Here is a 26,365-nt window from a genome sequence, read left to right as displayed (position 1 = left end):
CTTAGTCATGCGTGCAAACATTTTTTGAGCAGGTGGTTCCAGGAATTGAACCCACTATCATTATCCAGGAATTGCGTAGGGGTGGCAGGTAGCCTAGTGGTTAGAGCATTGGGCCAGTAACCGAAAGGTTGCTAGATCGAATCCCTGAGCTGACAAGGTAAAAATATGTCGTTCTTCCCCTGAACAAGGCAGTTAAACAACTGTTTTAGGCCGTCATTGTAATTAAAAATGTGTTCTTAATTGACTTGCCTAGTTAAATAAAAAAATATATTTAAAAAATAAATTCCAAGCTCTACCAATTGAGCTACAGAGGACATACACATGAAACGTGTGGCCCGTCACGTGAACCGCAATTCGGGTTCACACTATGTGCTTCTTTCAATAGGGCTTGTGTTGTTAGTTACTGTCTCTGTCTCGCGCAATGCTCTCCTCTGACTCTCTCCTTATTGCATTAGATGTTGTCTCAAAGATGCTACAGTGTAAAGAGTCCAGAGAGCCGTTCGCCTCATTCCTTCACTAAGTCTGTGTCTCTCTCTGCTCTCTCCACAGTCTCACTGCGCGGTATGGTAGCCCCCAGGGTCACAGCGGAATAGGAGCAACACCACAGAAGAAAAACACAAGGTATGACTCTCACATGGCTAACTTTCCTTCACCTTCTTTCAGTTCATGTCGACATGAATCACACATTATGTACTTTACTGTACAACCTCAACCTCATAATAATCTACTTGTGAAAAGGAAGTTCTTTCATTTGGTTTGGTTGTGCATCTATCTTAGAGGATTTCATAATGGAATACTTTGTGTTGGCTATTCTCTGATGCCAAACTAACATCGGCACTTAGCGATCCCAGGCGTCAGTGACATGCGTGAGCCATTAAACTCAAGCCTATGTGGATTAGGGGCCATTTTACCGAATGCTGCATTGAACAGAATGACTTGCTGTGGTGGCATCCAGACAGTTCCAGGCTCCTATACTTCACCGGTTGTCTGGCTCCCAGAGCATTTGTTTCTCCTTAGACGGTTGTGGCTGGTGGGAACCAGCGTGCTGGCAAATTACTTCACGCAAACCCCACCAAGCTATGTGAAATATGTGCTGGATAGCATTGACAAGCCTATGGGTGGTATTCCCCTTCACAGCATTGACAAGCCTATGGGTGGTATTCCCCTTCACAGCATTGACAAGCCTATGGGTGGTATTCCCCTTCACAGCATTGACAAGCCTATGGGTGGTATTCCCCTTCACAGCATTGACAAGCCTATGGGTGGTATTCCCCTTCACAGCATTGACAGCCTATGGGTGGTATTCCCCTTCACAGCATTGACAAGCCTATGGGTGGTATTCCCTTCACAGTATTGACAAGCCTATGGGTGGTATTCCCCTTCACAGCATTGACAAGCCTATGGGTGGTATTCCCCTTCACAGCATTGACAAGCCTATGGGTGGTATTCCCCTTCACAGCATTGACAAGCCTATGGGTGGTATTCCCCTTCACAGCATTGACAAGCCTATGGGTGGTATTCCCCTTCACAGCATTGACAAGCCTATGGGTGGTATTCCCCTTCACAGCATTGACAAGCCTATGGGTGGTATTCCCCTTCACAGCATTGACAAGCCTATGGGTGGTATTCCCCTTCACAGCATTGACAAGCCTATGGGTGGTATTCCCCTTCACAGCATTGACAAGCCTATGGGTGGTATTCCCTTCACAGCATTGACAAGCCTATGGGTGGTATTCCCCTTCACAGCATTGACAAGCCTATGGGTGGTATTCCCCTTCACAGCATTGACAAGCCTATGGGTGGTATTCCCTTCACAGCATTGACAAGCCTATGGGTGGTATTCCCTTCACAGCATTGACAAGTGTATGGGTGGTATTCCCTTCACAGCATTGACAAGCCTATGGGTGGTATTCCCCTTCACAGCATTGACAAGCCTATGGGTGGTATTCCCCTTCACAGCATTGACAAGCCTATGGGTGGTATTCCCCTTCACAGTATTGACAACCCGTCAGCTGGTGTTGTTGCTGAATAGCCGTGTACAAGCTGCTTTGCTCTCGAACACAGCTGTTACTAAGGGAATATATATTCCATTTTTACACATGTATCAGAGAAAGCGGGGATTGTAAATAGTACTGTAAATTTGAGTCTGGTTGTAATGTGTGTGTGTGTGTGTTTAGCGCGTGTGTGTAGCGTGTGTGTAGCGTGCGTTGCCGTGTGGCATGTGTTTCCTTGCGTGTGTGTGTGGATGTGTGTGTGTGTGTGTGTGTGTGTGTGTGTGTGTGTGTGTGTGTGTGTGTGTGTGTGTGTGTAGCGTGCGTGTGGCATGTGTGTAGCATGTGTGTGTGTAGCATGTGTGTGTGTGTTGCATGTGTGTAGCGCGTATGTGTGGGCGTCTTCACCACCCGCTGGAGGGCCGTGATGTAACTGGTCAGGACGCTCCGATGGTGCAGCGGTAGTATTTGGAGAGGCCGCCTTAGGAAGTAGACACTGCTGCGCCCTCTTGACAAGAGTGTTGTTGGTCCATGTCGTCCTCGGTGATGTGAATGCAGAGGAACTTAACCCTGCTAACTCTCTCTACTGCAGTCCCGTTGATGTGGATCGGACCGTGTTTCCTTGGATCGGGGCGAGTTTCCTTGGATCGGGGCGCGTTGCCTTGGACTGGGGGGTGTTTCCTTGGATCGGGGTGAGTTTCCTTGGATCGGGGCGCGTTTCCTTGGATCGGGCGTGTTCCCTTGGATCGGGGCGTGTTCCCTTGGATCGGGGCGTGTTTCCTTGGATCGAGGCGTGTTTCCTTGGATCGGGCACGTTGGATCGGGCGCGTTTCCTTGGATCGGGCGTGTTTCCTTGGATCGGGCGTGTTTCGTGTTTCCTTGGATCGGGTGTGTTTCCTTGGATCAGGGTGTTTCCTTGTTGTTTCCTTGGATCGGGCCGTGTCGGCGTTCGGGTGTGTTTCCTTGGATCGGGCGTGTTTCCTTGGATCGGGCGTGTTTCCTTGGATCGAGGCGTGTTTCCTTGGATCGAGGCGTGTTTCCTGATCGGCGTGTTATTTGGAAACTTGGATCGGCGTGTTTCCTTGGATCGGGCGTGTTTCCTTGATCGAGTGCGTCCTTGATCAGGGCGTGTTTCCTTGGATCGGGCGTGTTTCCTTGATCGGGCGTGTTTCCCTTGGATCGGGCGTGTTTCCTTGGATCGAGGCGTGTTTCCTTGGATCGGGCGTGTTTCCTTGGATCGGGCGTGTTTCCTTGGATCGGGGCGTGTTTCCTTGATCGATCGGGTGTGTTTCCTTGGATCGGGTGTTTCGTGTTTCCTTGGATCGGGCGTGTTTCCTTGGATCGGGGCGTGTTTCCTTGTCGTGTTTCCTTGATCGGGCGTGTTTCCTTGATCGGGGTGTGTTTCCTTGGATCGGGGTGTGTTACCTTGATCGGGTGTGTTTCCTTGGATCGGGACGTGGGATCGGGGTGTGTTTCCTTGGATCGGGCGTGTTTCCTTGGATGTGCCAAATGATATCATTCACTGGGCGTGTTTCCTCCTCTGCCGATGCATGAAAATCCCACTAACACTTGAATTAAAATGAATACCTTATATTATTATCCCCAAATGAAAACTCTATCGATTGGATAAAATGGCTGAGATTTCACAACAAAAGTAGTTGGGCAGAGTTACTTTTCCCCTGACCCAGTGCAATGCTCAGACATTCATCTCCCTGTTGGCCTCCTCTCTCCCTCATTACCTTGGCTAATGAAACTGGGCCTGTCTCATCAGGCCAACCACACCAGGACTGATTGGGTTTCTTAGCTAACCCTCACTACAGCCATAGCCGGATAGAGAGTATAGTGTGTGTTTCTTAGCTAACCCTGACTACAGCCATAGCCGGATAGAGACTATAGTGTGTGTTTCTTAGCTAACCCTGACTCCAGCCATAGCCGGATAGAGACTATAGTGTGTGTGTGTGTGTGTGTGTGTGTGTGTGTGTGTGTGTGTGTGTGTGTGTGTGTGTGTGTGTGTGTGTGTGTGTGTGTGTGTGTGTGTGTGTGTGTGTGTGTGTGTGTGTGTGTGTGTGCGTGTGTGTGTGTAGGGGGGGCGGGGGGGTTGGTGATAGACTGCACTGTTTTGGGGGCCAGGATCAGCACTCTCTGGGCCTTCCAGGGGGCTGGTGTGATACAGCTAGGAGCCAGCGGAAGTCGTAAAATGGCAGACGATACGAGCCCACCGGGACTCACCACACCCGACCTGGAGAACACACGGCCTGTGTGAGTCGTCCTGGACCGCTAATGAAATGAAATGGACTGGATAGATTTTTCCTGATTCAGATTGATACGTGAAAATAAAAACTAGTGGTCACGTGACCTGCTCCCATAACTTGAAACTAACTACATCGTTGATGAAGACTGCACATTTTCTTCCATGAATTCTCACTGGGAAGGGGTCAGGGTAGAAATGTGCCAAATGATATCATTCACTGAAAGTATTGTACATAAAGACATTAGCCCTCTAGTTTCAGTTTGTGGCCATAACGTGTACCTTAGATTTACTGTGGAGGATAACCATTGGGCATGAACAGTTGTTTTATTGTGAGGTACTGGCCTACACCCCCAGGGTGATTTTAAAGTCAACAACATTATTCAGGAAATACAGTCAATGTGAGTTCCCAGCACAATGGTAGCCTCACACGTTTGTGAAAGCTCCTGTGTTTGATTGGCTGAAGGACTTAGTTCTGCTGCTACCTTGGCAGTTTTATATCCGAGGATATTGTGCCTTGAAAAAGAAACTCAAGCAACTCTCCAACTATTACTCCACAATGCATTTAATGGATCTCCAACCACTAAACACATTGTGGGGCAAACAGGAATGCCAGTGTGCTGGAGTTTATTTCTCTACTATTAAAGTGTTTCCTCTGTGCTCCTAGAGCTGTGTAAAGTGTTTCCTCTGTGCTCCTAGAGCTGTGTAAAGTGTGCAAACAAGCATCTTCAATTGATTTTGAGCTTAAAATCCCTACTCCACTCTCTCAGTAAACCTGCTTACCTGGGTCCTATTCACTAGGAACCAAGCAGAATCAATAAGACACATGGGGAGGGACTACCCGAACTTGTTCAATAAGAAACTTTTCATTGGAAAATGTTTTCTGTTGCAAATTAGTGAGGCACTAATGGTACACCCCTGGTGTGTTGACAGTGTTTCGGCATCTCACCTCAACTAACAGCACTTTAAAAAATAAATTGCCATTTAAATTCAGCGTGTTCGCAGCAGGGGGCGGTGTTTGCCCGCTTGTCCGCAGCCTAAAGCACCTGTCTGTGATGCTGATAGAAGCGATTCCAGGAAGCTTTGGTAATTGTCCTGAATATACAGCGACAGATGTGCTGACTTGCTAAGAAACCTGTTATTCAATTTGACTGACTCCCTGAGCTTCCTGCCAGAAGCAGACACACATTTTGTTTTACACACACTGTGTCTGTTTCATACTGATAATATTCATTATCTTTCTCATAGGTATGTACTGTCAAACACATACACACAGACACACACACGCTCTCTCTCACTAATATAGATAATGGGCTGAGCAGATGGCAGGGTCTACTGTTTAAGTGGGCGCTCTCTCCATCTCCTCTCTCTCGTTCTCTCCATCTCTTCTCTCTCTCTGTTCTCTCTCTCTCTCTTCTCTCTCCTCTCTCTCTCTTCTCTCTCTCTCGGCCCCCCCATCCATCCTGCCTGGTTATATTTGACATTACACACATGCACTCATGAAGTCATGCTTATTCAGCTCACGGGTCTCCAGGTGCCCCTCTCAGCCTGGGTGGGTGGGTCGGTGGTTGCGTGTGTTAGTACATGTCTGTTATCTGTCCCATTTTATATATTTTTTTTTGGGGGGGGGGGGTTGTTTTGCAGTGAGCACAGAGACACCCTGTCAGTTTGAAGCCGTTACCTCGAGCCCTGTCTGACAGGGAGAATAATGTGTCTGGCCACCCCTCTCCCTCTTCTCCATCTTAAAATAGAGCTGAGTGCTGGAGACCCCGGCTGCATCCCAAATGGCACTGGTCAGAAATAGTTCACTAAATAAGGGATAGGGTGCCATTTGGAACACAGGCAGCCAGGAGGGACATCAGATACATCTTCGTTAGCCCCGTCCCGGAAATGAAGGATTATATCTTAGTTGAACGTTATTATTTCTGATCATGATGCATTGGTGGCAGGATGTGGTGAAATGTATTGACAGGGTGATGAAAGTGTATCATTACCAAGTGGATGGAGCTTCTAGCATATCTACATCACCTGCTTTTTCATCTTACCATCTGTCCGTTTTCCAACCCAATGGTGTCAAAAAGCCCCAGACTCCTCAGTCACTGGACCAAGACATTGTAGGGTGCCGTTTGGGACACTGACGTTGAGTAATGCATTGATCCTTGGGTTGAAGACTGGAGTTAAGAGACTCCTACGTGACAACAGAAGGAGTTGGTGTTACTCTGGTTCCATCAATCATTACATGACGTATGGATTGACTCCACCGGGACCAGTCCATTGTCTGCGTTGTGAGTTGGCTTTTTACTCTGAAACAGAAATAATAATAATAAATAATATGCCATTTAGCAGACGCTTTTATCCAAAGCGACTTACAGTCATGTGTGCATACATTCTACGTATGGGTGGTCCCGGGAATCGAACCCACTACCCTGGCGTTACAAGCGCCATGCTCTACCAACTGAGCTACAGAAACAAGAAGATACACGTTTACTCGTCACAGTATGATTTCTGCCACCATAATTTTAGCTGCGTACGAATGTGTGTTTTATTGTCTGTTTGACACACAGTCATGTTTACTATCAACAGATGACTGTCTCCTCTGTGGTTTAAATTCAGTAGGATAGAGCGAGAGGTAGCATCTCGAATGACACCCTAGTCACTATAGAGTACACTACTTTTGACCAGAACCCTACTGTAAGTAGTGCACTATAAAGGGAATAGGTTGTCATTTGGGACTTAATAGAGTCGTTTCCCTAGATGCATTACCACAGGGCCAAGATGTTAATTCTCTGGTTGTGTTGTTTTGACCCTTAGCCATTACCTCACATTGCAATCTAGTCCCTCAAGCTTCCTCAGTCTGCTTCTGTGACAGGTTTATGCGCTGTTGTTAAGTCTCTTTGTCCAGGGATACGATGCCTAATTAAACTCTCATACTCCCCTTTAATTACCAAGCTTTTAGGAGTGTCAGACATAAATGATGTGGATTGGATAGTGGGTAGTGGATAGTGGGGTAGTTTAGATGATGGAATTCCCATGGGGAAATGGGCTTAGCATCTTTCATGAAACAACACAGAGCAGTTCATACTGTTCACCAGGTCTCTCTTTCTCTCTCATTCTTTATTTCTGGAGGCCTGAAGGTTGTCCTGTATGTTTAGGGCCTGAATGAAGGTTTTGTGTGTTTAGGGCCGGTAATCAAAACTGTATGAACTTTATATAGATATGTTGTAATGGTCATGTGATTAGATCATTTTCTTTGAGATGTGATCATGTTTTTCCAGGACAAAGTCAGATTTGTATAGATTTCACTTCCTCGTAAAGGTCAACGAGTCCATCTGCAAAGTTGGACGTCAGCAACATATTTTCCAGGTCAATTATCTCACTGATAAAACATCCAAATCAAAGTAAAAGTTCCCAGACTCATTGAAGACCATTCATGGACTGTCCGAGGCAGTTACCATTCCAGATGCATTGAAGTGAGCCTTGAGCCATGCTGATTGGTTAATGGTGTTACATTGACCAATCAGCTGAGGTTAATTCAGTGTTTGGTTGCAGTACTGAGAAGACCTTGCTCTGTCAGTGTCAGTGTAGTGGACTTTTAGATCCGTTAGCATGCTTTAACGAGTCTCTAATGGAATAATGAGCCTGGCCCTCTCCCCTCTGGGACTTATGACTGGCTCCAGCTGTGGCATCAGAAGTAAACATCCACATTTATCCACAGATGCTGAAGTGTGTATTCTCCCGTGTGTTTCCCTGAGAATACATGTGGTCGCACAACACTAGCTGTGTGTGTGTGTGTGTGTGTGTGTGTGTGTGTGTGGTGTGTGTGTGTAGTGTGTGTGTGTGATGTGTGTAACGGTGTGTGTGTGTGTGGGGTCTTTATGCATGTCCCAGAGAGAACATAATGGTCCTTTCAGCACAACACAAACACACTACCTAGCAGGACATGTATTTGTGTTGCTCTGTGACTGTTCACGCTTTCTCCTCACCCGCTGTGTTTTCGTAACCAGGCCGACCAGGGGTGTCCGCTGCAGGCAGCGGGGTCCCCTAAGGGCCAAGGATCCTCCAACCTCAACAGGAGGAGTCAGAGCTAACAGCATCGATAAGAGCAAGCCTCTCCAGTATGCTAGTGGCAATGACAGAGGTAGGTGGAACCTAGAATCAGGGTAGAAGCAGGCCTGGAGCATAGAGCCGAGCCAAACCAAACTGTTCTAATCTAGCCTGTTACACGGTCGTCCTTGATGAAAAAGACGGTGTAAAACCAGCGTAGTTTGACGGTCGTCACAATAGTGTGAAGATGGGGATATGCCGGTCTAAACTCACCTTCCATAAGGTTTAAACAGGATAAGGAAAACCTCTAGTGTCTTAGAGCATTATCTTACCCTGCGTTTCTACAGCTGTTTTCCTCAGGGTCTGTCAGTAGCTTTCAGCATTTATATTTTGGAGCGCATGGTCCACAACACGCACTAGGTGGCGCCACTGATAAACACAGTGGACTGGACAGAGCAGCACCCGCCAGCACACCACATGAACCAGTCTGCTGAATCAGATCAGCAGGGTAGAGGGATTAGAGTGGGGTATCTCGGGAGAAGGCAAGACAGTGCATTTCACAGCATGGCGAGTGGTAGTGGTTAGACTGCAGAGCTGTGGGGCTTGAATCACACCACGCTCCACCAAGTAATAACCTGCCATGATGACAGATTTTGTCACACACTGTTTTCCTTATTTTATTATTGTCATGATTACTTTATCCCAAAGTAAGTGGTTTATTTGTCTGTGTCCCGAATGGTAGCCTGTTCCCTATATAGTGCACTACTTTTGACCAGGGCCCTAGGTTGGGAAAAATAGGCTTCAACAAGGCTCTTCTTTTCAACGAGTACCTAGTGGCTCGCTCACATTATGTCGTAGATATTGAACATTTGTCTCTCAGTATTTTTCAATGATCGTTACAGTGTTGGTACCATTCCCTTTACATTCACATCCTTCATCCCTCTGTCACTATCAGAGTAATGGTCGTCAATGAGTAACGGTCGTCGGTGGAGTAACGGTCGTCGGTAGAGTTACGGTTGTCGGTATAGTAACGGTCATCAATGGAGTCACAATGGAGTAATGGTAACGGTCGCCTGTAGAGTTACGTCAGCGGTAGAGTAATGGCTCCAATGGAGTAACGGTCGCCGGAGTAACGGGCTAGAGTTACTGGTCATCGGTAGAGTAACGGCCGCCGGTAGAGTAAACGGTCGCTGTAGAGTAACGGGTCGTAGAGTTATGGTCGCCGTAGAGTTATGGTTGCCGGTAGAGTTATGGTCGTCGGTAGAGTAACGGTCGCTGTAGAGTTACGGGTCATCGGTAGAGTAACGGCCGCCGGTAGAGTAACGGCCGCCAGTAGAGTTATGGTCGCCGCCGTAGAGTTATGGTCAGTCGGTAGAGTAACGGCCGCCGGGAGTTACGGTGTCGGTAGAGTTATGGTCGTGGGTAGAGTAACGGTCGCCGGTAGAGTTATGGTTGTCGGTAGAGTAACGGTAAGAGTTATGGTCGCCGGGTAGAGTAACGGCCGCCAGTAGAGTAACGGCCGCCGGTAGAGTTATGGTTGTCAGTAGAGTAACGGTCGCCAGTAGAGTTATGGCCGCCGGGTAGAGTAACGGCCGCCAGTAGAGTAACGGCCGCCGGGTAGAGTTATGGTTGTCGGTAGAGTAACGGTCAGCCGGTAGAGTAACGGTCGTCGGGTAGAGTTAAACACTCAAGAAGGGAGATCAGAGTTATGGTCAGTGGAGAGTAAGGAATGGGGATGGAGAAACGGCCGCTAAGATGGTTGTCAGAGTAACGGTCGCCGGTAGAGTAACGGGAGAGCAGGTAGAGTTATGGTTTCCTCATGCATCTCCATGGTTGTCTCTCTCTGCCCCGCCTGTAGAGTTATGGTCTCTCTCTCTGCTAACGGTCACTCTCTCTCTCTCTCTCTCTCTCTCTCTCGGTAGAGTTAAGGGTCTCTCTCTCTCTCTCTCCTCTCTCTATATATTATGGTATATAGAGTAACGGGCCCGGTAGATATTATGTATCGTCGGTATTATGGTTACGCCAGTAGAGAGAATGGTCAGTCGGTAGAGTTATGGTCGACCAGTAGAGTTATGGTCGCGGTGTAGAGTTATTGGCCAGAGTTATGGTCACTAGAGTTATTTCAGTAGAGTTATGGTCGGCAGAGTTATGGTCCCCTGTGTCCCATTTGGTCATCTGTAGAGTTATGGTTGTCTGGTACAGGTTATGGTCAGGATAAAACACTTGAAGGGAGACTGTTTATAGTCTAATAAACAGTGGGAGAGAAGGAATGGGGATGAGGAAGAACTTTAAGAGTGTCAGTTCAAGGCCACAAAGGGAGAGCAGGAGGGCTGTCCTTCTTCCTCATATCTCCATTCTCTCTGTCTCTCTCTGTCTCTGTCTCTCTGCTCTCTGTCTCTCTCTCTGTCTCTCTGCCTCTCTCTCTCTCTCTACTCTCTCTCTCTCTCTCTCTCTCTCTCTCTCTCTATATATAAATATATATATACTATATATATATATATATATATATATATATATATATATATATATATATACTCCTCTGTTAACAGAGAACAACAGTCTACCAACCATGAACAGACCCCGGTCACCGACCCTGTTTATTTTGGCCAGAGCCAGTCCACTAGATTTACACAAGTGCCTTCACTGTCCCCTGTGTCCCATTTGCCCAGACCTGTTGTCACAGTGGGGGTCTCCCAAATTGCACCCTATTCCCTTTATAGTTAACTACTTTTTAGCACGGCCCATAGAACTCTAGTCAAAAGTAGTGCACTATATATTGAATAGGATGTCATTTGGGACACATGAATCCCCCATCCAGAAAGGGAGTGAAGGTTTTTCTGTTTCCTCAGTACCCCCTTGCCACCGTTTAAACCATTACTCACACCCTACATTACCACCTAAACAGAGCTAATGTCTCCCCTGGTGGGAGCAGTCAACTCCATGGTCCTTCTTTCTTGGTGTTTGTGTCGTTTGTCTGTCTCCCCTCTCTCTCACTACCCACTGGCAGTATGTTGTCTGTCTCCCCTCTCTCTCACTACTCACTGGCAGTATGTTGTCTGTCTCTCCCTCTCACTGTCTGTCTCCCCTCTCTCTCACTACCCACTGGCAGTATGTTGTCTGTCTCCCCTCTCTCTCACTACCCACTGGCAGTATGTTGTCTGTCTCCCTCCCTCTCACCCACTGGCAGTATGTTGTCTGTCTCCCCTCTCTCTCACTACCCACTGGCAGTATGTTGTCTGTCTCCCTCCTCTCACTACCCACTGGCAGTATATGTTGTCTGTCTCCTCCCTCTCACTGCCCACTGGCAGTATGTTGTCTGTCTCCCCTCTCACTACTCACTGGCAGTATGTTTCTGTCTCATCTCCTCCCCACTATGTTGTCTGTCTCCTCCCTCTCACTACCCACTGGCAGTATGTTGTCTGTCTCCCCTCCTCTCACTACCCACTGGCAGTATGTTGTCTGTCTCCTCCTCTCACTACCCACTGGCAGTATGTTGTCTGTCTCCTCCCTCTCACTACCCACTGGCAGTATGTTGTCTGTCTCCTCTCTCTCACTACCACACTGGGCAGTATGTTGTCTGTCTCCTCCCTCTCACTACCCACTGGCAGTATGTTGTCTGTCTCCCTCTCTCTCTCACTGCCCGCTGGCAGTATGTTGTCTGTCTCCTCTCCCTCACTACCCACTGGCAGTATGTTGTCTGTCTCCTCCTCTCTCACTGACGTGTATGTTGTCTGTCACTGGCAGTTGTCTGTCTCCTCATGGCAGTGTCTGTCTCCTCTCTCACTACTCACTGGCAGTATGTTGTCTGTCCTCCCTCACTCTCTCACTACCCACTGGCAGTATGTTGTCTGTCTCTCCTCTCACTACCTGATCATTAACACTTGTCCTCCCTCTCACTACCCACTGGCAGTATGTTGTCTGTCTCCCCTCTCTCACTACTCACTGGCAGTATGTTGTCTGTCTCCCTCCCTCTCACTACTACCCACTGGCAGTATGTTGTCTGTCTCCCCTCTCTCTCACTACCCACTGGGCAGTATGTCTGTCTGTTCCCCTCTTTACTACCCACTGGCAGTATCCCTCCTACCCACTGGCAGTATGTTGTCTGTCTCCTCTCTCTCACTACCCACTGGCAGTATGTTGTCTGTCTCCTCCCTCTCACTACTCACTGGCAGTATGTTGTCTGTCTCCTCTCTCTCACTACCCACTGGCAGTATGTTGTCTGTCTCCCTCTCTCTCACTACTCACTGGCAATATGTTGTCTGTCTCCTCTCTCTCACTACCCACTGGCAGTATGTTGTCTGTCTCCTCCCTCTCATTGGCAGTGTGTTGTCTGTCTCCCCTCTATCACTACCCACTGACAGTATGTTGTCTGTCTCCCCTCCTTCTCACTGGCAGTATGTTGTCTGTCTCCCTCTCTCTCACTACCCACTGGCAGTATGTTGTCTGTCTCCCCTCCTTCTCACTGGCAATATGTTGTCTGTCTCCTCTCTCTCACTACCCACGGGCAATATGTTGTCTGTCTCCCTCCCTCTCACTGGCAGTATGTTGTCTGACTCCCTCCTCTAACTACCCACTGGCAGTATGTTGCTCCGTCTGTCTCCTCCTCTCACTGGCAGTATTTTGTCTGTTCCCCTCCTTCTCACTTAGTATGTTGTCTATCCCTCCTTCTCACTGGCAGTATGTTGTCTGTCTCCCTCCCTCTCACTGGGCAGTATGTTGTCCCCTCTCTCACTGACTGGCAGTATGTTGTCTGTCTCCCCTCTCTCACTCCTGCCCACTGGCAGTATGTTGTCTGTCTCCTCTCTCTCACTACCCACTGGCAGTGTGTTGTCTGTCTCCTCTCTCTCACTACCCACTGGCAGTATGTTTGTCTGTCTCCCTCCTCTCACTGCCACCCACTGGCAGTATGTTGTCTGTCTCCCTCCCTCACTACCCACTGGGCAGTCTGTCTCCCCTCTCTCATACTCACTGTGGTATGTCTGTCTCCCTCCTCTACTGTGGTATCAGTTGTCCCACTGGCAGTATGTTTGTCTGTCTCCTCCTCTCTGCCACTGACGGTATGTTCGTCTGTCTCACTGGCAAAGTATCTGTCTCCCCTCTCTCTCACTACCCACTGGCAGTATGTTGTCTGTCTCCTCCCTCCTGCCCACTGGCAGTATGTTGTCTGTCTCCTCCCTCTCACTACCCACTGGCAGTATGTTGTCTGTCTCCCCTCTCTCTCCTGCCTGTCTATGTTGTCCCTCTCTCTCACTACTGCCACTGGCAGTATGTTGTCTTGTCTGTCTCTCTCACTACTCACTGGCAAATATGTTGTCTGTCTCCCTCCCTCTCACTACCCACTGGCAGTATGTTGTCTGTCTCCCCTCTCTCACGGGTATGTTGTCTATTGCCCACTGGCTGTGTTCTCTGTCTCCCCTCCTCACTACCCACTGACAGTATGTTGTCTGTCCCTCCCTTCACTGCCCAGCACTGGCAGTATGTTGTCTGTCTCCCCTCTCTCTCACTACCCACTGGCAGTATGTTGTCTGTCTCCTCCTTCTCACTGGCAATGTGTTGTCTGTCTCCCTTCTCACTGCCCACGGGCAATATGGTTGTCTGTCTCCTCTCCTGCCACTCAATGGTGTGCTGTTGTCTGTCTGACTCCCTCTCACTACCCACTGGCAGTCAGTTGTCTTAATCTCCTCCCTCCCACTGGCAGTATTTTGTCTGTCTCCTCTCTGTCACTACCCACTGTGTGTGTTGTCTGTCTCCCCTCTCTCACTGCCACTGTATGTTGTCTGTCTCCCTCCTCTCACTGGCAGTATGTTGTCAGCCACTGACCCTGTCCCTCCTCACTACCCACTGGCAGTATGTTGTCTGTCTCCTCCTCACTCCTCACTGGCAGTATGTTGTCTGTCTGTCTCTCTCCCCTCTCACTGGCAGTATGTTGTCTGTCTCCTCCTTCTCACTGGCAGTATGTTGTCTGTCTCCCCTCTCACTGCACTACTAACTGGCATATGTTGTCTGTCTCCTCTCCTCACTACCCACTGGCAGTATGTTGTCTGTCTCCCCCCTTCTCACTGGGCAGTGTCTGTCTCCTCTCTCTCACTGGGCAATATGTTGTCTGTCTCCCTCCCTCTCTTTGGTAGTATGTTGTCTTTCTCTACCCACTGGCAGTATGTTGTCTGTCTCCCCTCCCTCACTGGCAGTATTTTGTCTGTCTCCCCTCTCTATCAGTCACTACCAGTGTTAAATCTGGTATATGTCTGAATCTTACATTACATTTAAGTCTCCCCTCCAGAGCTCTCACTGGCAGTATGTTGTCTAAATCTTGTCTCCCTTACTTACCTCTCACTGGGTGTGTTCTGATTGTGTCTCCCTCTCCTCTCACTGGCCACTGTGCTTGTGTATGTTGTCTGTCTCCCTCCTCTCACTGGCAGTGTTGTCTGTCTCCTCCTTCTCAAACTACCAATCTCACTCTCTCCTCTCTCTCACTACTATGGCAGTATGTTGTCTGTCTCCCTCCTTCTCACTGGCAGTATGTTGTCTGTCTCCTCCCTCCCCTCCACTGGTGGTATGTTGTCTTTCTCCTCCCTCTCACTGGCAGTATGTTGTCTGTCTCCCTCTCTCACTTCACTGGCAGTATGTTGTCTGTCTCCCCTCTAACTGTCTCCCCTCCCTAAGAACTCACTGGCAGTATGTTGTCTGTCTCCTCCCTCTCACTGGCAGTATGTTGTCTGTCTCCCTCCACTCTCACTGGCAGCATGTTGTCTGTCTCCCCTCCTTCTCACTGGCAGTATGTTGTCTGTCTCCTCCTCTCACTAAGAACCAAATGGCAGTATGTTGTCTGTCTCACTGGCAGTATGTTGTCTGTCTCCCCTCCCTCTCACTGGCAGTATGTTGTCTGTCTCCTTCCTCTCACTGGCAGTATGTTGTCTGTCTCCCTCCTTCTCACTGGCAGTGTTGTCTGTCTCCCTCTCCTTTCCACTGGCAGTATGTTGTCTGTCTCCCCTCCCTCTCACTGGCAGTATGTTGTCTGTCTCCCCTTCTCACTGGCAGTATGTTGTCTGTCTCCCTCCTCTCCTCTTACTGGCAGTATGTTTGTCTGTCTCCCTCACTTCTCACTGGCAGTATGTTGTCTGTCTCCCTCCTCTCCACTGGCAGTATGTTGTCTGTCTCCTCTCCTCTCACTGGCAGTATGTTGTCTGTCTCCTCCCCTCTCACTGGCAGTATGTTGTCTGTCTCCCTCTCACTCTCACTGGCAGTATGTTGTCTGTCTCCTCTCCCTCCACTCTCACTGGCAGTATGTTGTCTATCTCCCCCTCCTACTCACTGGCAGTATGTTGTCTGTCTCCCCTCCTCTTACTGGCAGTGTTGTCTGTCTCCCCTCCCTCTCACTGGCAGTATGTTGTCTGTCTCCCTCCCTCTCACTGTCTGTCTCCTCCTCTCACTGGCAGTATGTTGTCTGTCTCCCCTCTCACTACTCACTGGCAGTATAGTCTCTGTCTCCTCTCACTGGCAGTATGTTGTCTGTCTCCCCTCCCTCTCACTGGCAGTATGTTGTCTATCTCCCCTCCCTCTCACTGGCAGTATGTTGTCTATCTCCCCTCTCTCTCACTACTCACTGGCAGTATGTTGTCTATCTCCCCTCTCTCTCACTACTCACTGGCAGTATGTTGTCTATCTCCCCTCCCTCTCACTACTCACTGGCAGTATGACCCGGGGGAGCTAATTGCATGGTGTACATGAAGAGGCAGTCTGCTGCTTGTCTATCAGTCACTAGTCCAGTGTTAAACTCAGGAGTCATGTCCATGCTCATGAATCAGCCTGGTACTTAAGCATTTAATGTTGTACTTAATATAGCAATTCCAATCCTTAATCTTGATACAGGTCTGTTTTAATGTGTGAGATCCAGAATGTTTTTGTGTATATCTATTGTTTTCTTTGTATGCAGCTCAACACATTTCCAATCTATTTTAATCAGCCTTGTGTAACATGGCCAGTCGCCAGTCGCTCTCCTCAACCATTTGTCAATGGAGGGAGTTATGTCATTGGGAGTGAGAGATTGACCCCAGCCTAAGGACTCAACTTTAGGCCCACTGTAAATAAGAGGCCTCCTCCTCATCCCTGCGAGGGTGGAGGCTTTAGATTTGGGGGTCAAATCAAACAATTCCAAGGAAATGTCAGAGAAATTTCAATGATGCAGCCAAACCTTTAGCAAAAGACAGGGAATTGAGAGTCTAGTCATGGCAGAAGAGCCTGTCTGAAGAGATCATGTAAAAAGCAAGAGCTACAGGCTAGTGCAGGCCAGCTCAGGGTGACAGGATCTGCATCCCCAAATGACAACCTATTGCCTATTTATTCCACAGATAGGGAGTAGTGTGCCATTGGGGACACTTCCAGCTGTCCAAAGGGAGAGAAAATGAGGGCAGGCTCACAGATATAGGGACTTGGTGTTTATTACAAGAGGATTTACTCAGCTCACTGTGTGTGTGTGTGTGTGTGTGTGTGTGTGTGTGTGTGTGTGTGTGTGTGTGTGTGTGTGTGTGTGTGTGTGTGTGTGTGTGTGTGTGTGTGTGTGTGTGTGTGTGTGTGTGTGTGTGTGTGTGGGTGTGTGTCGGGGTGTGTGTGTCGGGGTGTGTGTGTCGGGGTGTGTGTGGTGTGGGGAGGGTCATGTGTGTGTGTGGGGAGGGGAATGTGTGTGTGTGTTTGCGTGCCACACGATGGGTGTGTGAGCACTGAGCAGCAGACGTGTGAGGGTCCAGCGCCCAGCCAGCAGAAGTGACATTTCACTCTCAGCCGATGAAGTAAGCGGTTGTGAAAGAAAGTGTTGCTATGGTAACGCCAAGTCTCTACTTCTCTGGGGCGTTGGTGGCGTCAGCCGATTGGTATGAAATGTCATCCTTCGGGCCCCTGTTATCTTTAAAGACATGGTTAATTCGCTGGCCGCACATACTGAATCCCAAACACTTCGGCCATCATTCACAATCTTATCACAGTGTTGCCCGCGACTCCGACAAAGAAATCAAATCAAGCGTGGAATTTCTGTTGCCCAACTTTCACGGCTGTTTCCATGGTGTGAAGGCAAGCTCTGTCACCCTATCACAAGAATGACTGGGCTTCTTAGATGTAAGGGTTAAGTGAGATTCTTAAACGCTCACACACATACACATACACATACACACACACACACACACACACACACACACACACACACACACATCACACACACACACACACACACACACACACACACACAGGCTGGTCTTTAAAGAGATGACTTGGCGTGTGCCAGCTTACATGTTCCTCCCACAGACTGACACGTTTACAGGCGTCGTAAGGTTTAAAGGCTGTGGCCCAGATCATAAGCTGATTAAGTGTTCCGAGGCCTCGCGTCGCGGCAGCTAAAGCCCTTCCCTTGCCTCTGGGGAAAATACTACGCGGTTAGAGAGAATCACGGTTTCTCAGGCTGAGGCTGCGTCCCTGGAAAGGCCACCAGTTCAGCTATATTGTTGTGCTTATGACTCAGCATAGATAGAATTCCACCATGCAGGTTTGAAAATAATGTGGTTCCATAAACCGTCTAGCATCCTTTAAGAAGTACTGTCGTCTATGGAGAGTAGAGCTGAATGAGGAGATGGAGAGGACAGGCACTTCTATATTGTGAATGTGAATCCCAGCATGTCCCTGCTGTTTGACACTACATCAATCAACAGTAGAAGGCAAACATACACTACATGCTCAAAATGTATGTAGACACCTTGCTCGTCAAACATCTCATTCCAAAATTCTGAGCATTAATATGGAGTTGGTCCCCACTTTGCTGTTATAACAGCCCCACTCTTCTGGACATGCTTTCCACTACATGTTGGAACATTGCTGCGGGGACTTGCTTCCATCATCTAGAATGTCAGATTTCCCTTCACTGGAACTAAGGGGCCTAGTCCGAACCATGAAAAACAGCCCCAGACTATTATTCGTCCTCCACCAAACTTTACAGTTGGCACTATGCATTCGGGCAGGTAGTGTTGTCCTGGCATCCTTCCAGAGGCAACCCGTAAAAAGGACAGACAATACTTACACGCACGTTAGTCCTTGTTCTGGAGCTTGTGTATCCAGATGGTGAAGTTGTTGCTTGTAAACATTTCCATCACTCCAGAGAACTTACATTGACCGGGACAGGGGAAATTTGAGAGTCAGTGGAAAGTCACTGCGAGCTTTACACCAAGGCCATTCCAGCCAACGTCTATGGCATTGCATGGCATGGTGATCTTGTATTGTGCAAACGGGTGCGCTGAAAATGCTCAGAAGGGTGTCCACATGGAAACAGTACATTTCTCTTGCAAGCTCCACTAATTCTCTGCTAGGAGTACGTATTAATGTGCTCTCCATGGAAAGCACAGTGTAGGGCTGGGAGGCAGGGATTTGGAAACACCCACCCTCCTGGGGTCCTTCAGTGTTGCAACTGAGGACAGACGATATTTACGCGCAAATGCACTTCAACACTCTGTGGTTCTGTTCTGTGAGCTTGTGTATCCTACCACTTCGTGGCTGTGCTGTGTGTGGCTGTGCATTCTGAAACACCCACTTCACAATAACAGAACTTACAGTTCAACCTATTCTTGCTTTCCAATGCCACACTAACATGGGCAGAAATTTGACCCAGGGGGAACTTCCCACTTGACAGTGCCACGGTTTTGCAGAAGTCACTGAGCTCTTCAGTAAGGCCATTCTACGATCCCCACAATGTTTGTCTATGGAGACTGCTCTGGCTCTGTTTCTTCTTTGTTTCTACCAACACCTGTCAGAGAGCCCTTTCTATGTCTGTCTCCTGTGGCTGAAAATAGCCCCTTCAAACAACATCTCACTCATTTGAAGGGGTCTCTTTTTCTCTCACCCCCCTTGTCTAATCCCTCCCTCCTTTTATGCCCCTGCTCCTTCTCCCCCCTCTCCTTCTCTCACTTCTCTCTCCTTCTCTCCCCCTCTCTCCTTCTCCTCCTCTCTCCTTCCCCTTCTATCTCCATGGAAAGCTCAGTCTCTCCCCTCTTCTCCCTCTCTCCTAAGGGATTCTCTCCCTCTCCTCTCCTTCACCCCCCTCGAGAGGAGAAATTCTCTCTCCCTCTCTCTTCTCTCCCTCAGAGCTTCTCTCCCCCCTCTCTCCTTCTCTCCCTCTCCTCCCCCTCTCCTTCTCCCCCTCTCTCCTTTTCTCTCGCTCCTTCTCTCCGGATCTCCTTCTCTCCCTCTCTCTCTTTTCTCTCCCTTCTCTCTTTCTGTCTCCTTCTCTCCCCCTCTCTCCTTTTTCTCCCTCTCTCTCTTTCTCTCACCCTCTCCCTTCTCACCCCCCTCACCCCTCTCTCCTTCTCTCCCTCCTCCTGTCTCCCTTTCTCTCCTTCTCTCTGTCTCCCCCTCTCCCCTTCTCTCCCCCTCTGTCCTGTCTCTCCTCTCCTGTCTCCCCCTCTTCTCTCTCTCCCTGTCTCTCCCTCTCTCTCCTTCTCTCCCCCCCTCTCACTCCTTCTCTCCCTCTCTCTCCTTCTCTCACCCTCTCTCCTTCTCTCCCCTCTCTCTCTCCTTCTCTCACCCTCTCTCTTCTCCCTCTCTCTCCCTCTCTCTGTCCTTCTCTCACCCTTCCCCCTCTCTCCTTCTCTCCTTCTCTCCTTCTCTCTCCTTCTTTCCAATGCATACTCACTAGTAAATGTTTTATTTTCCTGTTGGCATTAGACACCCTCTCTCCTTCTCTCCCCCTCTCAGCTTTGGCCCAGGGGAATTGCCTGGCATCCCCTTCTCTCCCCTTCTCTTTCTCCCCTCTCTCAGTTTCCCTCCTTCTCTTTTCTCTCCTTTTCCCTCTCTCTCTTTCTCTCAATGTTTTGCTTGACCCCCTGCAGCTTCTCTCCCCTGCTCTGCTGCACTCTCTCCCTCTCTCTGTTTGCAGTGGGAAAGATTTGGAGAGCGCACCTGCTGATCTGCTCTGTTTCTTCTTTGTTCCTACCTCCTCTCTCCTTCCCCCCCTCCTCTCCTTCTCTCAACCTCTCCCTCCACCCTTCCTCAGCCTTGCAGAGAGACCAAAACGAGCCTTTCCTTCTGTCTGTCTCCTGTGGTCCCCCTTCTCTGCCTACTCTGACCCATCCAAACAACATCTCTCCCCTCTCTCTTTTCTCTCCCTCTCTCTCCTTCTCTCCCCCTCTCTCTCACCCCTCTCCTTCTCTCACCCCTCTCTCCTTCTTCCCCCTCTCTCCTCTCCCCCTCTTCTCCTCCTCTCTCCTCTCTCCCCCTCTCCTCCTTCTCTCCCCTCTCTCTCCTTCTCTCCCTCTCTCTCTCCTTCTCTCCCCCTCTCTCCTTCTCTCCCCTCTCTCCCTTCTCCCCCCTCTCTCCTTCCTCCTTCTCTCTCCCTCTCTCCTCCTTCCTCTCTCTCCTTCTCTCCCCTCTCTCCTCTCTCCTCTCCTTCTCTCCCCTCTCTCCTTCTCTCCCCTCCTCCTTCTCTCTCTCCTCTCTCCTTCTCTCCTCTCTCTCCTTCTCTCCCTCTCTCTTCTCTCCCCTCTCTCCTCTCCCTCTCTCCTTCTCCCCCTGCTCTCCTTCTCTCCCTCTTTCTCTCCCTCTCTCTCCTTCTCTCCTCTCTCTCCCCTCTCTCCTTCCCTCTCCCTTCTCTCCCCTCTCTCCTTCTCTCCTCCCTCTCTCCCTCTCTCCTTCTCTCCCTCCTCCTCCTCTCTCCTTCTCTCCCCCTCTCTCCTTCTCTCCTCCCTCTCTCTCCCTCTCTCCCCTCTCTCTCTCCTTCTCTCCCCCTCTCTCTCTCTCCTTCTCTCCCTCCTCTCTCTCTCTCCTTCTCTCCCCCTCTCTCTCTCTCCCCCTCTCTCTCCTTCTCTCCCCCTCTCTCTCTTCTCTCCCCCTCTCTCTCCTTCTCTCACCCTCTCTCTCCCATTCTCCTCTCCCCTCTCTCTCCTTCTCTCACCATCCTCCCCCCTCTCTCCTTCTCTCTCCTTCTCTCCCCTCTCTCCTCTCTCCTTCTCCCTTCTCTCACCCTCTCTCCTTCTCTCTTTCCCCCCTCTCCCCTCTCTCTCCTTCTCTCCCCCTCTCTCTCCTTCTCTCCCCCTCTCTCTCCTTCTCTCCCCCTCTCTCCTTCTCTCACCCTCTCTCCTTCTCTCACCCTCTCTCCTTCTCTCACCATCTCTCCCCCTCTCTCCTTCTCTCTCCTTCTCTCCCACTCTCTTCTTCTCCCTGCTTGTGCTCATGTAATAGAAGCGTGAATGTGACAGTGTAGTGGATCCTGGGCCGGGTTCAACAACATCTTTGAGACACCAGTGTGACGCCAATGGAAAGCTCCGATGTGATGGACTACTCTGGTCATACCTGTCGTTGGGGAAGAACCTCTGCTTTTATATCATAGAGTGCTACTTTTGAGAGTGTTTTTACTGCAATGATGGTTCTTCTGTCAAAGTGCCAGAGGCTGTAGATCACAGGTGTCAGACTCATTTCACGGAGGGCCGAGTGTCTGCGGGTTTTCCTCCTCCTTTGTATTTGATTGATGAATTCAGGTCACTAATTAGTAAGAACTCCCCACACCTGGTGGTCTAGGGCTTCAATGAATGTACAAAATGTACATCTGCAGGCACTAGGCCCTCCATGGAATGAGTTTGACACCCCTGTTGTAGATGACTCAATGATGATGAATATTTGGCTCTACATAGAAAGTACCTGCCATTTCATTGTCAATCCAAATTGTTCTCTCAGTATATATGAGACCACATGTGCATGTATTGATCCAGTTGTGTTCCTGAGACAGTTGATGTAACTGTGTGTCTGTTTATTTGTCTCCTTTGCAGAATCGGCGAAGAGCATCCCTCTGCCTTGCAGCATGAACGGAGGTGCCCAAGTGCCCATCAGCCTCAGCGGGCAGCAGCTGGCCTCTGCCATCCCCTCCCCCACCGCCGGCAAGTCCTGGCGCAGCAAGTCCATGAACATGAAGCACAGTGCCACCTCCTCCATGCTCTCGGTCTCCACCTCGCCCTCTCCCTCGCCCACCCCACCCCCTGCCTCCGACCGCCTACGGCCCCCCATGACTGAGGCGCCCAAGTCGGGCTCTGTCGCTGGCGCCTCCCAGAGATCCATGCTGGACAAGTTCCGGATGATCAACCCTCGCTCGGCCTCGCGGACTTCACCGTCGGTGGCCGAGATGGCCTTGCAGGAGGAGGATGACATGTCGGAGTACGGCGAGGAAGGGCTAAGCATAACGGAGTCAATGTCGTCAATGTGTACTAGCAGCAGCAACAGCACCAAGCAGCTGGCCAAGACTGCCTCGCCCCCCTCCCTGGCAGCAGCCAATAAGGGCTGTGTGAAGGGCTCGTCGCCCTCCAGCGGCGGCAGCAATAAGTCCCTGCCCCAGCCCAAAGAAAAGGAGGATAAGAGCAGGAGCAAAGGAGGCAAGGCCAGCACCCCTCCCAAAGAGGAACAACGGGAACCCATGGTGGATCCATCCAAGAAGACCTCTAAGATCGCCAGCCTCATCCCCAAGGGAGGCAAGCCTGCAGCGGGCAAGAAGGACAGCGCCATCCCCCTACCTCCAGTGGAATCCCCAAGCCTGGGCTCAAGGCCCCCTCGGCTACGGGAAGCCGGCCGGCGGTCAAGCCCAGACCCAGGCCCAGGCCACCCAGGGTGGTAGTGGAGGGGGCAGGGAAGGGGACAAGGCCAAGGTGGTTAAAGGGGGCCAGGGGGCTACTACATGCAGCAGCGCTCCCTGGGGGCCTGGAGGGCCGGCGGAGCAACATGGTGTCTTCCACCAGCACCTCTGCCCTGTCCCAGCCCCCCGGGGCCATGGGGGAACGGAGCGGTGCAGCTCCCCAGCAGCAGCAGCACAACCACCCCAACACAGCCACCGTCGCCCCCTTCATGTATAGGTGAGACTGTCTGTGTCTGTGTCTGTGTACGTGCCTGCGATCGTTTTGTTTGACAATGGGGCTGGGGTATAATGCAGTGGTCTGGCGAAGGTCTCTCTAATGATTGGTGTGTTCATAAGCTATGACGTGTTTTTATATTAGCTAGTTACACCATACCACGAGTAACCTGGGGGAGTAATCCCATCAAGCCAAGAATCCTCATCTGAAGAAGAATCAGCTTTTGTCTTCAAGACTGTTAACAGACAGGGCTTTGTAGGATGTTCACTTAAAATACAAAGAAAAATACACAATCAAATCACAATTACCCAAATGAGTTCTGGTGCACTCCCCTCAGCTCTTCCCCCCCTCAGCTCTGGTGCACAAGCTCTAACCTCAGCAGGTTGTTAGAATGACAGTCCAAACGAACCTCAGCAGGTTGTTAGGATGACAGTCCAAACGAACCTCAGCAGGTTGTTAGAATGACAGTCCAAACGAACCTCAGCGGGTTGTTAGAATGACAGTCCAAACTAACCTCAGCAGGTTGTTAGAATGACAGTCCAAACGAACCTCAGCGGGTTGTTAGAATGACAGTCCAAACTAACCTCAGCAGGTTGTTAGAATGACAGTCCAAATGAACCTCTCAGCAGGTTGTTAGAATGACAGGGAACCTCAGCGGGTTGTTAGAATGACAGTCCAAACTAACCTCAGCAGGTTGTTAGAATGACAGTCCAAACTAACCTCAGCAGGTTGTTAGAATGACAGTCCAAACTAACCTCAGCAGGTTGTTAGAATGACAGTCCAAATGAACCTCAGCAGGTTGTTAGAATGACAGTCCAAACTAACCTCAGCAGGTTGTTAGAATGACAGTCCAAACGAACCTCAGCAGGTTGTTAGAATGACAGTCCAAACGAACCTCAGCAGGTTGTTAGAATGACAGTCCAAATGAACCTCAGCAGGTTGTTAGAATGACAGTCCAAACTAACCTCAGCAACCCAAACTAACCTCAGCAGGTTGTTAGAATGACAGTCCAAACTAACCTCAGCAGGTTGTTAGAATGACAGTCCAAACTAACCTCAGCAGGTTGTTAGAATGACAGTCCAAACTAACCTCAGCAGGTTGTTAGAATGACAGTCCAAAGCAGGTTGTTAGAATAAACTAACCTCAGCAGGTTGTTAGAATGACAGTCCAAACTAACCTCAGCAGGTTGTTAGAATGACAGTCCAAACTAACCTCAGCAGGTTGTTAGAATGACAGTCCAAACGAACCTCAGCAGGTTGTTAGAATGACAGTCCAAACTAACCTCAGCAGGTTGTTAGAATGACAGTCCAAACTAACCTCAGCAGGTTGTTAGAATGACAGTCCAAACTAACCTCAGCAGGTTGTTAGAATGACAGTCCAAACGAACCTCACTACCTCCATGTCCTGATGTCTATGCCTGCAGCATTACCCCAAGGCCCTCTGTTCCACCTGACGTAGTTCAGCTGAACTTGTGTCTGAACCGTCCATCATTTGGGTGTTTATATGCAGCAAATGTCCCTTCTTTGCCACTTGATTTCGGCGAAGGAGTTCAACTTTGTTGAGAACGATACAAAAAATGATTTATTTGGACAGTTTAGAGACTCGTTGTTAGTGGAATTGAGGGGGAATTATTGGGCATGTTTGTCTAAAATGTCCTCTTCTACAGTGACAGTTATACTCCAAGATGAATTTCCAGCCTTTTAACTTTACTCGTCTTATCAAATGCATCTGATCCCAATTGTATCCCTGTCTTGTGCATTACTTTTGACCAGAGGCCTGTTTTTGACCGAGGCCCACAGTTCTCTGCTCTAAGGTAGTGCACTATATAGGAAATAGGGAGCTATTAGGGACGCAGGCTGCGTCTTGACTGATCTCTCATCGTGATCCATCTAGAACAGGTTTCATGGGGAGACAGAGAATAGAGGCCCTCCTCCATCCCCTCCATACTTCCACTCCTTCATCCGCATCCCGCATTCTGTCATTGTGCCCACGGGACTGCATGCGGTGCCCTACAGTCACACACAGACACACGAGGGCTGGCTCGTCCAGTCACACTCCATCTTGATGTGCGTACAACCAATTGAATCTCTGCATCCCACGGCGCCCCAAATAACCCCTATTATTAGAGTGTCTGGAGAGAGGTGGAAGAAGCCTTGATTCCAGACGGATGCCGCCCATCAAAGATCATTTCCCACCTTTCAATCTGTCGACTGGATGGGGGCCGCTGGGTAGGGGCTTTGTGATGTCAGAGCCTGTGATGGCGGGCGTGCTAACAGCAGTTCTGGCCTTTGTGGGGGGGTCCTATTAACGAGGCATAATGGGCTTCCGAGTAATTTTTCCCTCTCTTCTCTTTCTCTATAATTTCCAAAAGGGGTTCAACCTTGGCACACAATGCACTCTGCTGCTCGCTGACTCACCATTGAGAATTCGTCTTAATCCGTCCAATGCACCTTGCCGTCTTGCCCATTAACAGGCATCCCTGATTCTCATTCATAGGCAGATGCAGGTGACGGCTGTTGTTCTCCAACCTGTTCTCCATCTAAATTAAATGGGAGACAAGCAACACACAACATACACTGTAATGTCATGCCATTGAAAAGGGATTCTCTTCATATCTCTTTCCTACTTTGTATTCATGTCAGGTCTTAATCATGAGCGGCTCAGCTACTTAACCAGGATGCAATCAACCAAAATGAAAAGCACGTGGTCTTCTGTGGCTCAGCAGCCAACAGGTTGACATGCTCAGTTCTACCTGATCACTCACACTCCTGCCTACCTCTCCCCTTCGCTTGTCCAATCCTGGCTATAGTATCCCATGTCTCCCTCCCTCCCCTTTCCTCTGTTTCTCTCACTCCCTTCCGGAGGGAGGTGTGCCCCCGTCGACCTGCCTGACAGAGGAGGAACTGTCAGCGGCCTCGCACTTAAGGCCTCCCGCTGCGCCGCAATTTACCATCATTTCAGGGCCAATTAGGTTTCTTCCCTCTCCTGTGCCACAGCAGAGCAGCCGGGCCATAGGCTGAGAAGAGCAGAGGCAGCAGCAGTTAGCTGCAGTTTGTGTTTCGTTGATTACAGTCCCCTGCCTCCTCCTTTGACAGCAGGCGGGGAGGTGATTGTAAGGCACTGTGACGTTGACATTGTATGTGCGTCCTCTCTCTGACCTGATTCCACCTGAGATTCTCACTTATGATTGGCTGTGCTGTGCTTTGTTTTGTTCTCAGTAC

General features: G+C 49.6%; 1 pseudogene; it reads left to right on the top strand.

Annotated features, from left to right (window-relative positions):
* LOC118379495 (neuron navigator 3-like) overlaps positions 1-26,365 on the top strand; it is a 276,779-nt pseudogene that overhangs the window by 134,370 nt on the left and 116,044 nt on the right.

The sequence above is a fragment of the Oncorhynchus keta genome, unplaced genomic scaffold, assembly GCF_023373465.1.
Source record: "Oncorhynchus keta strain PuntledgeMale-10-30-2019 unplaced genomic scaffold, Oket_V2 Un_contig_8101_pilon_pilon, whole genome shotgun sequence".
NCBI lineage: Eukaryota > Metazoa > Chordata > Actinopteri > Salmoniformes > Salmonidae > Oncorhynchus > Oncorhynchus keta.
The sequence above is the reverse complement of the archived record's forward strand: the minus strand, read 5'-3'. Positions and strand labels throughout refer to the sequence as shown.